The sequence below is a fragment of the Pantherophis guttatus genome, chromosome 1, assembly GCF_059756535.1.
Source record: "Pantherophis guttatus breed Tessera chromosome 1, ASM5975653v1, whole genome shotgun sequence".
NCBI lineage: Eukaryota > Metazoa > Chordata > Lepidosauria > Squamata > Colubridae > Pantherophis > Pantherophis guttatus.
Window position 1 is genome coordinate 1,724,713 of NC_142063.1, and position 9,884 is coordinate 1,734,596.

The 9,884-nt window shown below is 45.3% G+C and overlaps 1 long non-coding RNA gene across 1 annotated transcript; it reads left to right on the forward strand.

Annotated features, from left to right (window-relative positions):
• Window positions 1-4,980: 4,980 nt before the first annotated feature.
• Window positions 4,981-9,077, forward strand: LOC148116236 (uncharacterized). The gene is made up of 3 exons (XR_015733828.1): window positions 4,981-5,103; window positions 7,002-7,131; window positions 8,908-9,077. It is a non-coding gene; the product is annotated as an uncharacterized LOC148116236 (long non-coding RNA).
• Window positions 9,078-9,884: the final 807 nt, after the last annotated feature.

Sequence of the window (9,884 nt, forward strand, 5' to 3'; positions counted from 1 at the left end):
TAGGGGACTAGAGGCTAAAACATAGGAAGAACAGTTGCAGGAATTGAGTAGGTCTAGTCTAGTGAAAAGAAGGACTAGGGGAGACATGATAGCAGTCTTCCAATATCTCCGGTGCTACCACAAAGAAGAGGGAGTCAAACTATTCTCCAAAGCCCCTGAGGACAGGACAAGAAGCAATAGGTGGAAACTAATCAAGGAGAGAAGCAACTTAGAACTAAGAAGAAATTAAATGATGGTTAGAACAATGAACCAGTGGAACAGCTTACCTCCAGATCAGAGGTGGGTTTCAGCAGGTTCTGATCAGTTCTGGAGAACCGGTAGTGGAAATTTTGAATAGTTCGGAGAACCGGTAGTAAAAATTCTGACTGGCCCCGCCTCCATCTATTCTCTGCCTCCCGAGTCCCAGGAAGTAACAACAACCGGGCGGTGGGTGGAGCCTTGAGCTGCGATCGCTGCTGGTTCTCCGAACCACTCACCACGATTGCTACCGGATCGAGCTATCTGGTCCAAACCAGGAGCATTTCACCCCCGGCTGAAATGCTGTATTTGCTGAAAGCAACCTCTTAATTAATTTATTCATCATAAAAGTGTGGCCACCTTTTCTTGGCAGTTTATTCCCTGAATCAGGTTGATGGTTCCTCTCCTTGTGTTCTGACATGTCACAGCCAGGAAAAATATGTGACTGGTGACTCTGTGTAAGAACGGAAGAAACTTAAGCTTCCCTCTCAAAGTGAGTCAGGATGACCGGTGGGACAATAATCTCACAATGATGACCCCTTTATCATAAAACTTTATTTTTATTATTTATTTATTTATTTATTATTGCGATTTATATGCCGCCTTTCTCCCTAGGGACTCAAGGCGGCTTACAAAATGACAAATTCCAATACAAATCACAATGAAAAAAAATTAAAATCAACAACCCTATTAAAACAATTTAAAATTATAACAGTGTATCCCCAAACGGATCAGTTGAGTTGATGGAAGAGCCACGTCTTCAGCTCGCGACGGAAGGAAAGGAGGTCGGGGGCTATCCTGAGCTCAGTGGGCAATCCATTCCAGAGGGTCGGGGCTCCCACAGAGAATGCCCTCCTCCTGGGGGCCGTCAGCCGACATTGTTTGGCCGACGGCACCCTGAGGAGGCCGACTCTGTGAGAGCGCACAGGACGGTGGGAGAGCGGCTGGAGATGGTCCTGCAAGTATCCCGGGCCTAAGCCATGAAGGGCTTCATAGGTGAGCACCAGCACCTTGAAATGTATCCGGAGCGCCACCGGCAGCCAGTGCAGCTCACGCAGGAGAGATGTTACACGGGCGTATCTAGACGCCCCCGTAACTACCCGCGCGGCTGCATTCTGGACTAGCTGGAGCCTCCGGACACATCCCAAGGGCAGCCCCATGTAGAGGGTGTTACAGTAGTCCAAGTTAGAGGTAACGAGGGCATGAGTGACTGTGGTGAGGGCATCCCGGTCTAGAAAAGGGCGCAACTGGTGCACAAGATGCACCTGTGCGAAGGCCCCCCTGGTTACGGTCATCAGATGGTCCTCTAAGGACAGCCGAGAATCCAGGAGGACACCCAAGTTGCAGACCCTATCAGAGGGAGCAAGAGTTTCTCTTTTGTCTTTGAAAAAAGAATCTCCCTTTCTCCAGCTTGGCGTTGGCTTTGAGGTCTCTCAGGGAGAGAGAAGAATTCATCCTTCCTTATTCCAGATTAATCCCAAGGAATCTCCTCAGTATGTGGGTTTAGTCCAGCTGTTCCTGTACTTCCAGTGGAACTGGGTTGGGCTTCTGGCCCCTGAAGATGACAGCGGAGAACGTTTCATCTCATCTCTGGTGCCAATGCTGAAGGAGAAGGAGATCTGCCTGGCCTTCACCGCCACATTTTCATCTGATGAGACTGATACTGCATTCTTGAAATTTTTTCATGATTTTGAAGTTTGGTTTAAAGCTGAAGTGATTCTTCTGTCTGGAGACACACATAGTTTGATTGTTTTACTAGCAGCTATGTATTTTTATGAAGAAACAAAAAATACATCATTTTATATAGTCTGGGTCTTAACTTCCCACTGGAATCTCAATCTTATGGGAGATCTCGTCCAATTGCGAACCGTAAAGCAGTTCCACGGGGCTCTGCATTTTAGGGACCACACTGGGGATGTCTCAGAATTCACCCATTTTTTCCTATCTTTAAATCTTTTGAACCCGCAAAGGGATGTTTTTCTCCCAGCATGGTGGGAAAAGGTCTTTGGCTGCCAGATCTTCAAACCGGGCAAGATCCCTCGAAAGGAGATAAAACTATGTACAGGAAAGGAGAATTTACAGGATCTGCCATCTTACCTTTTCGAAATACCCATGACGGGGGAAAGCTACAATGTCTACAATGCCGTTTATTCTGTGGCACATGCTTTACACGCAATGTATACATCCAGAATGAGACCAACCATCATCAGGCTTGGAAAGAAGATCTCCAAGGTCCGGTCATGGCAGGTAATCTCTCTGACTTTTTATCCAGTTCGACCGAAGAGGTTGTAGAAACAAAAATGCCTTTAAAAGCCTCTGGCGATCCCAGCTGAGTTGCCTGATCGTCAGGGGCTTTTAGAACCATTTTTTTTCTGCAACCTCTTAAAAGTTGTAGAAAAAATGCTTTTAAAAGTAAAAAAAAAAAAAGTTGGCCATGCCAACCCAGTCACATTAACACAACACCCCCCCCCCCGCACAAGCCATGCCCACAGAACCGGTAGTAACAAATTTTACATTTCACCATTGAAATGTAGCATTTCACTTCTATATGTTATCAGATCTGCGCGCTACCATATTAAAGCTTTTCAGAAGAGAATAAAACTACAATGATTTTTTAAAAAAACAATTATATAAATTAAGTATAGTGATTTATTTATTTATTTATTTATTTTGAATAGGGTAGAGGTAACAAAAAACCAAAGTCAACCAAACCAGCTCTCCATAAGACATATATATATTTGATTTATATGCCGCCCTTCTCCAGAGACTCAGGGCGGCTTACAATGCGTTAAACAATAGCCTTCATACTTTTGTATATTTTATACAAAGTCAGCTTATTGCCCCCACAATCTGGGTCCTCATTTCACCTACCTTTGAAAGGATGGAAGGCTGAGTCAACCTTGAGCCTGGGGAGATTCGATCTTACTTTAATTGCAGACAGCTGGTATTAAATTACAGTGCTCTGTCTGTTGAGCTATCCAGTATATCTTTCTATACTGTCCTGAAAGTTCACCAACTCTTTGTGGTCATACTGGGATCTTGGTCTGAACTTCATCAGATGTTCCTGCATCAAAAGCTAAATCTTTTTAGGAAGATTTAGGAAGAGAAAAATCTGGACAAGGATTTCTTTCCATATGGCCCCACTTCATCAGACCTCATTCCTGCATTCTTCTCTTTTGGCCTATCAGCTAGAGAAAGTCAGTGGAATTGTAAACACACTGTGGTGACAGAATATATTTAAACATCCCTAAAATGCATCTGTCATTTACAAGACCTCAGGCCAAAGAAAACATTTGACAATATCTGTAGACAAGCATGACAAGAGCAAAACCACATAATGTATTTTGGAATGTGGCATTGAAATCTTGCTATCTAGGATCATTCTGTGTAAACCTGGAGTGAAAGAAACCATGATACAAATGCCCAATGCTAAATACAATCTTTTCTAGTGTTGAGGAAGGAATCAAATATTTCATGTTCTTCCCGATTGCTCAGATCAGCACCAAGAAAACTCCTCTTTTTCAGACATGTAAAGATTTAACAGAATAACAGAGTGGGAAGGGACCTTGTAGGTCATCTAGTCCAACCCCCCGCCCAAGCAGGAGACCCTACACCATTTCTGACAGATGGCAGTCCAGTAGCTTCTTGAAAGCCTCCAGTGATGAAGCTCCCACAACTTTTGTTCTATTGGTTGATTCTTTGCACTGTCAAGAAATTTCTCCTTATTTCCAGATTGAATCTCTCCTTGATCAGTTTCCATCCATTGTTCCTTATCTGGCCTTTGGAAATCAGGTTGACCCCTCTCCTCTCTGTGGCAGCCCCTCAAATATTGGAACATTACTATTATGTATCCCCTGGTTGTTCTCTTCACTAAGCCTGAGTGGCGTAGGAGGCTAATGCCTCCTCCTAAGGCAGCATTTAAAATCCAGCTGCCTGCAATTATTGCGAGTTCAATTCTCCCCAGGCTCAAGGTCGACTCAGCCTTCCATCCTTTCTAAGGTAGGTAAAATGAGGACCCGGTTTGTGGGGGCAATAAGCTGACTTTGTATAAAATATACAAAAGTATGAAGGCTATTGCTTAGCGCATTGTAAGCCGCCCTGGGCGGCATATAAAAATAAATAAAAATAAAAATAAAATAAAAATAAACTAGCCATGCCCAGTTCTGGTCATTGTTCTTCATATGTTTTATCCTCCAGTCCCCTCATCATCCTGGTTGCTCTTCTCTGCACTCTTTCTAGAGTTTCAACATCTTTTTTATAATGTGTTGATCAAAACTAGATGCGGTATTCTAGGTGTGGTCTTACTACGGCTTTATAGAGTGGTCTTAGTACCTCCCTTGATCTTGATTCTATCCCTCTGATAATGCAATTTAGGATTGCATTGGCTTTTTTGGCTGCTGCTGCACACTGCTGGCTCATATTTAGCTGGTTGTCCACTAAGACTCCCAGATCCTTCACACAGTCACTGCTATTAAGCCTGGTTTCCCCCAGTTTATATCTGTGCTTTTGGTTTTTCATACCTAAGTGTAAGACTTGACTTTTCTTCACATTGAATTTCAGGATGATGGCCATTACATTACGATTGAGTCCATGATGTCTCATTTCTGGCTTCAGCCAAGTAATTTCTGAAGCTCTCTTTCCTTTCAGATTCTTCCCTATTTGAGGAACATCCAATTCAACAACAGTGTTGGTGAGGAAGTCTCCTTCTCAGAAAATGTACTTCAGTCTGGTGGTTATGATCTCTTCAACTGGATTTTTCTCCCTAATCGATCTTTTGTCTCCGTGAAAATTGGCCAAGTAGATGCAAGGGCTCCCCCAGGAAAGGACTTCACTCTTAACTCCAATGCAATCATCTGGGCCACAAAGGTGAGCTGGAAGGAAATGTTGTAAATTGAGGAAAAGATCTATTCTCTCCTGGGGATAACAGAATAACAGGGGGAAAAAAGAGTTGGAAGGGACCTTGGAGGTCTTCCAATCCAACCCCTCCACCCTATCCCATTCCAACAAATCTATCCCATATCTGGTCCTGTGGTTCTTCCATAGTTAACACATTCCAGATAGATGTTGACTTAGAGTAAATATCTGTTTGGTTTCTATTAAAAATTACGACTGTATTCCACAAAGGGAGTACTTCCATATTCTGAAGAGATTCTCAGTCATCCAGGTCCTGGTTGTCCCAAAGATGCTTTTTCAGGAGGCAACTGGACTTTCTTTCTTTTTTTTTTTTTTTTTGAAGATGTTTCACTTCTCATCCAAGAAGCTTCTTCAGCTCTGGCTGGATGGTGGGGAATGGAAGGATTTATATTCCTTGCAGACACAGCTGGTCATTTGCATCCTTTGAGAGGGTCGCTGAGGCACTTGAAGGCTTATCTGTGTCCTCAGGGTCACCCGAGTAGTGCAAATGGGTGGTTTATCCATATTGGAAGCACCAAAGTGCTTCCACGGTGAAAGGATTTGGTGGTGACAGCACCACTGCTGGGGGATGCAAATTTGCGGGCACTTTCTGCGTCCCTGTGAAGTTGCCCACCGAAGCGGTACCCATTAATTTATTTGCAGTCACCCACTTTCAAATCCCTGGGTCAGCAGAAGCCAGTGCAATTCAGTGGTGGGTTTCAGCAGGTTACTTCAGCTTCAACCACAACAATACATGAGCAAATAATAGATACAAACTCAAGGTAAACCGTTCCAAACTCAATGGCAGAAAATACGACTTCAGCAACAGAGCGGTCAATGCCTGGAATGCACTACCTGACTCTGTGGTTTCTTCCCCAAACCCCAAAACTTTAACCTTAGACTGTCCACTGTTGACCTCACCCCATTCCTAAGAGGTCTGAAAGGGACCTGCATAAGTGCACCAGCGTGCCTTCCGTCCCTGTCCTAATATTCCTTTTTACTTACTCTTTTCATGTATTCAAATTATGTTTATACTTTTTTTTTTTTAATTTTGATTTATATGCCGCCCTTCTCCGGAGACTCAGGGTGGCTTACAATGCGCTAAGCAATAGCCTTCATCCTTTTGTATATTTATACAAAGTCAGCTTATTGCCCCCACAAACTGGGTCCTCAATTTACCTACCTTAGAAAGGATGGAAGGCTGAGTCAACCTTGAGCCTGGTAAGATTCGAACCTGCAGTAATTGCAGGCAGCTGGTCTTAATAACAGGGTGCTTTAGACCACTGTACTACCAGGCTCTTTGACCTGTTATCTTATATATGCTTGATAAATAAACTTATGATTATGATTAAGTTGCTGGTAAACCATGGTGAGCCATTTTGAAAATGGAAATAAGAGTGTGGAAAGGAATAAATGAAGCATGTTCTGTCAAGGTTCCAAGCAATACACCCATAATAAACAGAACTCTGAGGCACATTGATTCCTCAAAAAACAGTTTTATTGGATATAACATATTGGCACAGGCTGGTGAAAACCGACTCTGACTATTCCTGTGGTTTTCACCTAATTAAAAGTAAAAGCTTTTCCCCTTCCCCAGGCAGTCAGTCACATGGTCCAATCACGGTGTCATCTGGTTGCTTGGTAACTTCGCTCCTCTTCTCTCCGACCACCTGTGGGAATGACCTTGGTTCCCAAGAGAAAGTATTTTGTTTTGGCTACAAAACCCCAGCTAACTCTACTCCCACCCCCTCCCTAACCCTCAGCTCCAGTGTGGCAACACTGAAGCCTCAAAATGGCCTCCGTCAGGCCAGCTTCAGGGTTGACATGTTCATTGCTTAATCTATCTACAGTATTTCTCTTTTCTCTTTTAGAAAGTGCCTTTTGCCAGGTGTGGCATGAAGAGGTGCCATGCAGGAGAGAGGAGAAGAGTTCCAGAGGGAGAGCAGGTTTGCTGCTACCAATGTGCCCCTTGTCCAGGAGGGACCATTTCTAATCAGACAGGTAGAGCATACTTTCAATGTAAGTCTTCCAGGACCAAGGAAGTCATGCCGTAGATCAAAATATCAATATTTTGACATTTTGGTAGGAGTGACATGATCTCAGCAGAACCTTTAATTCATAGACGTAAACTGTTCTGCCCCCCCATGGACCGATTTTCCTGCTACTCCCCTATTCAATGCAGTGTAGTCTCAGAGCACAATTGACAGGTTCCACTCCTACAGTCACATCCCACCGAGAAATTCAGCCACCAATCTTTTCCTTAAGGAGTGGGGTAGGTGGTCCAAGCTTTAATTTCTTTTTATTTTGGGTGTGCTTGTCCTTTCAGCAGTATCAATTTCCTAGGACCGTGATGGCGAACCTATGGCACGTGTGCCACAGGTGGCACGCGGAGCCATATTAGTGGGTACTCCAGCTCAGCTCTGGGGCGCATGCGTGCACCGGCCAGCTGATTTTCGGGCCTTCTGGGCCCACCAGAAGTAGGGAAACAGGCTGTTTCCTGCCTCTGGAGGGCCTGGGGTGCGGTGGGGAAGGCCCATTTTTCTTTCTTACCTGGTTCCAGATCCTCTCTATGTATCTGGGAAGGGCGAAAACAGCCTTTCCCACTCCTTTGGAGGCCCTACGGAGGCTGAAAGGGCCCATTTCCCGACTCCCGGTGGGACAGGAAGTGACTTTTTTTCCTGTCCCCAGCCTCCAGAGACTCCTAGAGAGGCTACTACAGACTCCTAGAGAGGTTCTGGAGGCTGGGGACAGCAAAAAATGTCACTTCCTGTCCCACCAAGAGTTGGGAAATGGGCCCTTTCAGCCTCCGTAGGGCCTCCAAGGGAGTGGGAAAGGCTGTTTTTGCCCTTCCCAGATACACAGAGAGGATCTGGAGCCAGGTAAGAAAGAAAAACGGGCCTACCAGGCCATCATGTGCCAGGAGCGGGGGGGAGGGGGGAGGGGGTTGCGCATACATGCGCGTGGGCACGTGCGCGTGCGCGACCCTCCCCCACCCCCCCTCTCCTGGCACGCGATGGCAAAAAGGTTAGCCTTTTTATCTCAAAGGTCACTTTGAGATAAAAACATTGTTGAGCCATATAGTAATAGCAATAGTACTTAGACTTATATACCGCTTCACAATGCTCTACAGCCCTCTCTAAGAGGTTTATAGAGTCAGCCTATTGCCCCCCCTTCCTTCCTTCCTTCCTTCCTTCCTTCCTTCCTTCCTTCCTTCCTTCCTTCCCACTTACCTCTTAGATTTATATACCACTTCACAGTGCTCTACAGCCCTCTCTAAGCGGATTACAGAGTCAGCCTATTGCCCCCCCTTCCTTCCTTCCTTCCTTCCTTCCTTCCTTCCTTCCTTCCTTCCTTCCTTCCCACTTACCTCTTAGACTTATATACCACTTCACAGTGCTCTACAGCCCTCTCTAAGCGGATTACAGAGTCAGCCTCTTGCCCCCAACAATCTGGGTCCTCTTTTTACCCACCTCGGAAGGATGGAAGGCTGAGTCAATCTTGAGCCAATCAGGATCGAACTCCTGGCAGCAGGCAGAGTCAGCCTGCAATATTGCACTCTGACCACTGCGCCACCTCAGCTCAGTTATATAGAGCTAATACAATTGCCCAAAAGGCATATTTAAAGCCAATAGTGAAACAATGAAAAAAGTTGATTCCCTTTGCACTCCTACTCCTCCTCCTCCTCCTCCTCCCCTCCTCCTCTTCCTCTCCCCCTTCCTCCTCCTGAAGAATCACCTGACTTTTCTCAGTTTCTAAAGTCTTTCTTTCCTCCTGCAGGCGAGGCAGTTTTCAACTGTGACTCTCCGAGTCTTTTGGCTGGAGACTCTTCTTCAGTGAAAGTGGTTTCCCTTTTGCCTTTCCCTTTATAACAGAATAACAGAGTTGGAACGGACCTCTGAGGTCCTCTAGTCCAACCCTTTGCTCGGGCAGCCGGTGATCAGCAGACGTAGCCTGCACTACTGCATTCTAAATACTGCGCCGCAGCGGCTCACACTGTATATAGATAATGTATGTACAAATAAAATTGTGAGATTCCCAACTGACAGAACTATCCGTTTCTGAAGGATTCCAGTATAAACTGAGAAAGAAACAGTTGGCAGTGGGTCTCACAGTAAAAGCCACCATAGTCAAGGAAGCGGTCAGTGACTGGAGAGACCCTTCTTTCCACAGGAACCTGACCAGGCCAGTTGGGGCTGAACAGATCCTGGTCTCTGCCCAATCTATTCCTAGGGTTCCCCAGAATGAAGGATGATTTCCCCGTTTTGATGCACCATAAACAGCACAGTCGGTTGTTCCATGACTACGTTTCTGGTAGTTAATGGTCATGTTAGATACTCCTGAACTGCTTGATTCTTGATTTCAGATGCAGACCATTGTGACGGTTGTCCAGAAGACAAATATCCAAATATAGACAAGGACCACTGCATTGCTAAGAAGATCCACTTCCTTGCCTATCAAGAGACTCTGGGATATATTTTAGTTTCCCTCACTCTTTTTCTCTCAGTGATCACATCTGCAGTCCTGGTGATTTTCCTTAAACATCATGATACACCGATTGTCAAGGCCAACAACCGAGATCTCACCTACATCCTCCTGGTCTCCCTCCTGCTCTGCTTCCTCTGCTCCTTCCTCTTCATCGGTCAACCAGGGAAGCTCACCTGTCTCTTCCGACAATCTGCCTTTGCCATTCTCTTTTCCCTTGCAGTTTCCTCTGTCTTGGCAAAAACTGTCATGGTGGTTCTGGCCTTCATGGC